Here is a 7797-nt window from a genome sequence, read left to right on the forward strand (position 1 = left end):
TGTATTTTTTAATCAGGAGAAAGGGGTGAGTGAGGGTGTAAACTGCTTGGAGCTGTGTCATTGTGCATATTGTAGAATACATACTAAATTAGAAAACGACCCAAATTTCAAGGATAGAATACACCTACTCCTTTAGGTGGAATAAATTCTAGCAAGGATATATAGAAAAACCTAAAAAGAAAACAGAACCCAGATATTTTAACATACATCTTTAGCCAAGTTCTGTGCATTGTGTATGACGAATTTTAACAGAATACAATACTGATTCTAAAACTATCTCTCAGAGAATTAAAGAAAATTATGCCAGATAAAGTATCAAAAGCTAAATGAAAAAAAATCATCAAAATTGTGTAAGAAGAAATATGTTATGGTCCTGAAGATTCATACTCAAACATGAGTAACATAAGAAGAAACTGCATATTAAATATACAATGTGAGAGGGTTGTACAGAGGAAGAAAGATGGAAGGGAAGGGAAGGGAAGGGAAGGGAAGGGAAGGGAAGGGAAGGGAAGGGAAGGGAAGGGAAGGGAAGGGAAGGGAAGGGAAGGGAAGGGAAGGGAAGGGAAGGGAAGGGAAGGGAAGGGAAGGGAAGGGAAGGGAAGGGAAGGGAAGGGAAGGGAAGGGAAGGGAAGGGAAGGGAAGGGAAGGGAAGGGAAGGGAAGGGAAGGGAAGGGAAGGGAAGGAACAATGTATGCAAGACATAATAAAGAACCTACTCTGGAAGGAAACCTAACTCAAGAAACAGAAAGAAATTGCTCGTGAGTAGTTTCCATTATGGAATAACTAAAAATGAATTCAATAAAATGAATGCCAAAAACACAGAATTGGATGAAAATAGACATTGCAGAATTAAGTAAACAATTTGGGGACAAAAATATATCATTTCCATGTAAAAATAATAACAATTTGGAAATGACAAAGAATCAAACAGATAAACAACTTGAGATAATCACCATAAATGAAAAAGAAGGGGAGGTGGAATATTTTTAAATTAGAGTAGATAACAGAAATGGACTGCCAACATAGTTAATCCAAATTAAATAGTTTTTCTTTAAATGTAAAAGTTAAAATATGAAACAAAGAAAGTGTTCAGAGATAAAATATAAGAAAACTTTCTTGATCAAAAAAGGAATATTTGAATCTAAATATACAGTGTTCTAAGATATGTTGATGCAGTATAACCAACAGAGATGTTATGATTAGATTTCTGAACTTCAAAGGCAAAGAATAAATTCTTCAAGTATTCAGGCAGGAAAAAAACTTACTGTTTATAAGGAGGAAAAAAATAAGCCAGTCTCAGACTTCTCCACAGTAACATTCAATGCCAGTAGACAATACAGTAATGTCCATAAAGGGCTGAGGAAATAATGTGAAGCAAAAAGACTTTCCCTAGCGAAGCTGTTATTCCAATAGAAAGGCAATAAGATATACATTCTCAAGCAGGAAGAGGGAATGCAAACATCATGAGCCCTCTTAGATGAAACTAATCGATGAAATAGACACAATTAAAAAGAAAATCAAAATTTAAAAAAAAAAAAAAAACATTAAAGGAAAAAACAAAAAAAGAGAAGTCATATATGGCGGATTAAAACTGGCCACATTTTTTGTCATTTTCCCCAATGAAAAATAGACTTTGGTTTGGTTTGGTTTTCTCCTACTGGAATCTGCAGCAGAAATGGCACTGTACTCATTCCAGACCTAGACTTTAAGGGGACTAGAAACCTTGGGGATGCCCTTTCTAAGTGTCATGCTGTGTGAAGCCCTAGCCCATGGAGAGATAATGTATAGTTGCTCCAGTTGGTAGCCCCAGCTGAGCTTCCAGCCAAGGGTCAGCATCAACAGCCAGCATGTGAGTGCGCCATTATTAGATGCTCTAGACAACCCACAGAATCACAGGAGATCATGTCATGGTTATTGTATTAAATCACTAAGCTTTGGGGTATTTTGTTACACAGCATTAGAAAACTAAAACACTAACATGGAATGATTGATAGTAAGCACTAAATCCATTTTAAAAAACTAAACATCTGTGAAAATTATAGTTATGAAGCAGACTGTGAATAGTGTAATGATTGCACTGAGATAAAGAATATTGTAACTCATAATGGCTCCCATTTCACTTTGAGTATAAGCCAAAGTCCCTACAATGGCCTACAGGACTCTACTTGATCAGCTCTGCCATTCCGTAAACTGTCCTCTCCTATTACTTTCCTCTTCACTCGCTCCATTCCAGCAGCCCTGTCCTCCTCACTGGTCCTGGAACTGCCAGACATGCCCTAAGGGAATTAATCTAGCTTTTCAGTGCCTAGAATGGTTATCCCAGACATCTCACCCCACTCACCACTTTTCTTTAATCTTGCCTTCACAATGAATTATTTAAGAATACAACCTTTTTCTCTCACTTCCACACTTGGCACTCCTGCTCTTCCTTACGCTTTGTTTTTCTATTTTTATTTATTTATTTATTTATTAAATTATTATCATGTTTCCCTTCATTATTTATTTTCTATCTCGCCCTGAAAATACAATAAACTCTACAATGGCAAAAATCCAGTTTAGCAGTCCATTTTACTCACTGAGGTATCTCTAACATCTAGAACCATTCCTGGCTCATAGTTGGTGCTCAGCATGTAGAAATCAATACAGTTATGAAGCTGGAAGTCAGGCAGGGGGGAGATGTGAGAATGCTGGTTTTACTATCTTTTATGCTGGGGCATTGCATAAAACTCAAGGTATTTTAAAATGCATGCAACATCTAATGCTTTCCATAATACCCTCTCAATATTTATCAGAAGTTCTATAATTCCTTTATTTGATATTTTTCTGTTAAACTCACATGAAATAGTTTTAACACATCTAATTTTTACAACAGTAGGCATACCTAATCCCATTTTTGTAAGCTTATCTCTTTCTATGCAAACAGAAAGACCTTATCCTTCCCTCTGTTTATCTGCACAGAAACACATCTAGAGTGTCACTCAGAATTAACAGAGGTTATTTCTGGAGTCTGGGATTTCGACATATTTTTACTTCCTTCTTTGAACTTGTTTGCATTCATTAAATCCTTTATAATAAATATGTATCAGTTAAAAATTAAAAAGTCAAATTTCAAATATAAATTACTTACCCCTTAATGAGATATCTCTACCTAAATGTCCCAAATGTCTCATATTCAACAAGTACCCTCCAAAAGAGAAGAAAAAAAATGACTGGCTTTGTTCTATTCCCTCCAAGCTTGCTTTCTTGTGTTTCATCAAGAATGAGGCAGGCTTATCAAACTGCAACTTGAAATTTAAACCTATCTTTGACTCGTTCTGTCTTAACAAGGCAACTATTTCTCAATCATTCTTTGTTTCTAATTTTAATTAGTACCTCAAATCCATTTCTGCTCCTCAGGTCCATTGTCGTGATAGAAGTCCAAATTCTTTCACACACCACTCAAATATCTGAGAATCTGTTCTCACCCTCATTTCCTACCTCAGTCACTAACTGTCCCCAGTCTCGGCACCCCTGTTACATCCTTAAAAGCCTTTTCCTTTGCTGCCAGGACATGGGAATTTTGTCTGGAGACGTGTGAGGAAAATGGAGGTGCACACAATTGTCAAGACAGTGTGATATGAATCACTTAGTGTTGGTTTAAATACCAACTCTGTCCCCAAATTTGATCCAAGGCTCTGAGGAAAATTTGCCCCCTACCCCTGCAAAAAAAAATAAAAATTAAAAAAAAATGGAGATGATACTCCCAGGTCTTTCACATACTGCTTGTGTGATCTTGGACAAATGACTCAATCCCTCCTAGCTTCAATTCCTTCATCTGTAAAATAGGTGTGCTAATACCTTCCTCACCATATCACAGACTATTCTTCCATCTTTTACTGGCTGTGGCAGCTGTTTCTCTGTTCCATGTGTCTTCTCATTCCAGAAACAGATGAAGGATCAGCTCTTACCTAGGACTAGCCATTCCCATGGCAAAAAGAAAAGGGGGGAGGGGGAATGGAGCACAAACATACAATGGCCCTTAAGAGTGTCTGCCCAGAACCATACCCATCGCTGTCACTAACAGTTACTTGGCCAAAGCAATTCTCATGGCCCTGACACCCATGCTTAAGGAATGATCCTTCCACAGGGAAGCACTGCAAGCCAATTTCAACAGGTGTGGTTTTATAGTCCCATCACAGGGGTAGGAAGCCGCTAAGTTGAGAGCAATACTACAGTCTACCACAAGGTATGTCAGGGATTCCTAGAGCTCTAGTACTCATCAAGGTTCTAAATGTAAACTCAAAAATGTAAGTAACTAACGTTTTATCAAGTTCACAACAGACCGCAGGGGATGCTAACAAAACATATAAATCAATTTTCCACTTTAAGTTCATGAGTTACTAATGAGCCAAAAAGGACACAAACATTGGCTTCTTTAAGGATTCACTTGAATGTTTACCTAAAAATGATTAACCAAAATGTGCCTTATTAAAGATTTACAGGGATTAATGCTTTTAGACATTTACAAATGTTTGATTTTCAACAAAATTACTAAGCTACAGGGTGAGTAATAGAGCCAATCTTTGTTAAAATGATGGTGTCAAAACATCCACCTCCCACATCCCTCTGGTTCTTCTCCCCCGATAACTCCCACTTCTACCTCCTGCTATTTCTTCCAGGACATCTCCTCAAGTCTAATGTTATCTCTCTGTCTCTTGCCTTTCCTAGGCCAGGATATATATCTTTGCTCTTTCTGTTCTTACCAGAACAGAAGTGGGTTTTTTAAAAAGAACTTTATATTGAAATATGGCATACTTGTGACCCTTTCAGTCTCTGCTCTCCTATACTCCAAGAATAAAGACCATCCCGACTTCCAATGCCATAGATTAACTTTGCCTGTTTTTGTATGTGCTCTTGTGTGTCTGGCTTCTTTCACTCAACATTAACTTTGTCGTCATAGATCATTCATCCTAACTGATGTATAGAATTACACTGTGTGACTAGTTCACAATATATTTATCCATTCTATTCTTGATGGACATTTGGATAGTTTCCAGTTTAGCCCTATTATTAATGGGGTTACTATTGATATAGTAGGCAATTAGACAGACATAAGTAGAACAGAAAGGATAAGCCAGGTACAGAAGGTCAACAGGGTGGAAAGCCCCAGGTTCCTAGGAATGGGCAGAACTGGGAGAACAAGTATTGTAGGGTGGGATCTCACTTCCAGGGACCTTTCCTCCCCTAGCATATCACTGGTCACTCGGTTTAGAGCCCCTGACTTTTCATATCTCTGGTCATGTGGTTCACACCCTCCTCAAACCTTTCTTCCCCTGGGATGTCACTAGTCATTCAGTAGAGGAGGAACAAGGGGCCAGGGAAAAGCCGTATATTACTCCCATACAAGCCCTTGCACAACCACTCCCTTATGCATTAAGCCCTCAAGACAACGAGGCTCTGACCCACATTAAATAATTTTAGGAACAAAGCCTTGGGTCTGTTGACCACAAAAACAGAGTTTTTGTCAAACAAGAGATAACATCTAGGCCTCAATTTTGTTTCAGCTACAGGCCCAGAATTGCAGCAAGGCCAGGCCAGGCAACACCTTGGCTGACAACAGGACCAGCTACATGACTAATGACCCCCTGCCCTGGTGTCAACCAGTCAGTGGAGACCATGACTGAGGAGGCACATCTAGAAGCTGATGAATGTTCTATTGAGATCCTCCCCAGAGACCTCCAGAGAAAAGCCCTTAAGACAAAGGACCCCATGCACACTCACTCTTTCTCTAGAGCAAGGGTGGAGAACATCTGGGCCACAGGCTGAAATCATTTGGTCTGGCCCTGTCGAGGCCTCAATAAAGAGAAACAGTTCCAGCCATCACATTAGGGGTGAGTTAATTAAATGTTTGACCAAATATAGCAGGCTAATTTTTAAGTAGATAATTTTATATGGCCTTCGAATGTTATAAATACCTAAATGGCCCTTGGAAGATAAGAGGTTCCCCACCCCTGCTCTAGAGGCTGCCTGCGCCTTTCCCCAGGCTAATACCTGGTCCCGTTCCCACTGCCTACAACAAATGGACAGCTAGTTAGTTATTCATGGGCTCTTCTCCCCAGGTATTTTTGTCTCAAAGAGGGTCAGTGGAGACTTCAAATAACTCTAATTGTGGTACTTTCAGGTTCCATAAAACTTCAGTCCATAGAAAGGAATGGGAAAGAAGAGGAGATCATTTTAGTCACAGGGAACTGTTCAGCAGAATCACACAAATCCCAAATGACTACTGATTTGAATATAATGATCCCCAGTGACACACACTAGGAAATAGAAAGCTCTTCTTTTATCCTGTGAGCTTCAGGGCAAACACTTTGGAAAGCTATTAAACCCTTACTTCCCCAAAGCCATACACAAAAGCCAAATGGAAGCCTGAGAGGTCAAATTGACCCACAACCTGCTGTGTCTCCACCCAGGAGACCAGGAGCAGGAATTTGCCGCGGGCTCCTTGAAGATAGCCTGTACCTGAGTCCAGTGTGTGACAAAACTGAGCAGAAAAGATTGAGAAAGATGACAATGGAAATCAAGCCCCAACCTTCTGCCCACTCAGGTGTGCATCTGTTCCCCGATTCTGTGTTGTAATTAAAGAGGATGGTTTTAACATTCAGATATTTTCCATTTATCCTGGTCTGATGCCTGAATTTTCATGTAGTTGAAGTTAAGGGTACTAGTTAATTGTGAATCACTCCAATACTTGAATATAAGGCCTCTCGTGCCTAATGTGCAAATTTATGTAAAAACAATGTGAAAATTAGAAATGCATTGGCACCTTTTTTAAGCAGAACTATAGCGCTCTGTCTAGTCAAACAGACTGCTCATTTACAAGTTGTCTATATGCAAAGCATTCTGCTCCTGGGAGCCCCAAATCTCCTTAGCAAGTCTTCTGAAATCTGAGAAGAGCTTTGTTCTGAACCCTATCTGCTCTCTTCACTTTCTCCTCTCTGCCTCCAGCCTTGTGGACAAATGGCTAAGTATGGATTTCACCTGGAAACCCCAAGCATGGCCAGAACCTGAAGCCCACCCTGGGGAAAATTCAAATTGTTCCCTGTAACCTACAAGACTCAAATTTCCCTTTGCAGACTGGACCTGGCCTGTTTGTGGGTAGGTCCTGGGTCAGCTTTTGGACTCTCAGTTATGTCTGAGGTTAGAGCAGGGCAGCTGCTTTGAAAGCTGATCAATACTACAGATGTGTAGGGCTCCGGGTTCTGCAGTTCTGCACTTGTCCTCACCCAGGCTTTGGGGAGAAAAGCCAGCACTGGTCCAGATGTCCAGGTGCAGCAGCAGGGGGCGCTTTTGGCTTGTTGACCCAAGGCCCGCTGGCACTTGAGCCAAGAAGTGGGTCAGAGGTCAGTCCCAGGAGATACTGGGAGGGGGCCAGCAAGACAGGGCCAAGCCATTCCACACCCCAAAGTGGGAGGGGAGGCCTTCTGGGAATTACCTACCTAATCATATAGCTGTGGGAGTGGAAAAGAGTGATGGGAGAGACAGGAGGATCTCCCAGGAACTGGCAGCCAGCCAGGCAGAGCTAATGGCCGCCCACCCAGGCAAGATAAAGCAGGAGGTAGAGCCTGACAGCTGAGAAAGAACACTCCTGGGGCAGGAACTGCACCAGCAATGAGTGTGAATCACTGTTACCTCTAAGAGGATGGATGGCTCAGGGTTTTCGCAGCAGCTCAATTCCAGATTGGAGGGACATCATCCCTAGGCGCCCAGCAGCTCGGGCATTTGACTCCATCCATGCCTCTGCTTGGTGGCCCACTTCAC

Source organism: Miniopterus schreibersii (assembly GCF_964146895.1).
Source record: "Miniopterus schreibersii genome assembly, chromosome: 2".
Lineage (NCBI taxonomy): Eukaryota > Metazoa > Chordata > Mammalia > Chiroptera > Miniopteridae > Miniopterus > Miniopterus schreibersii.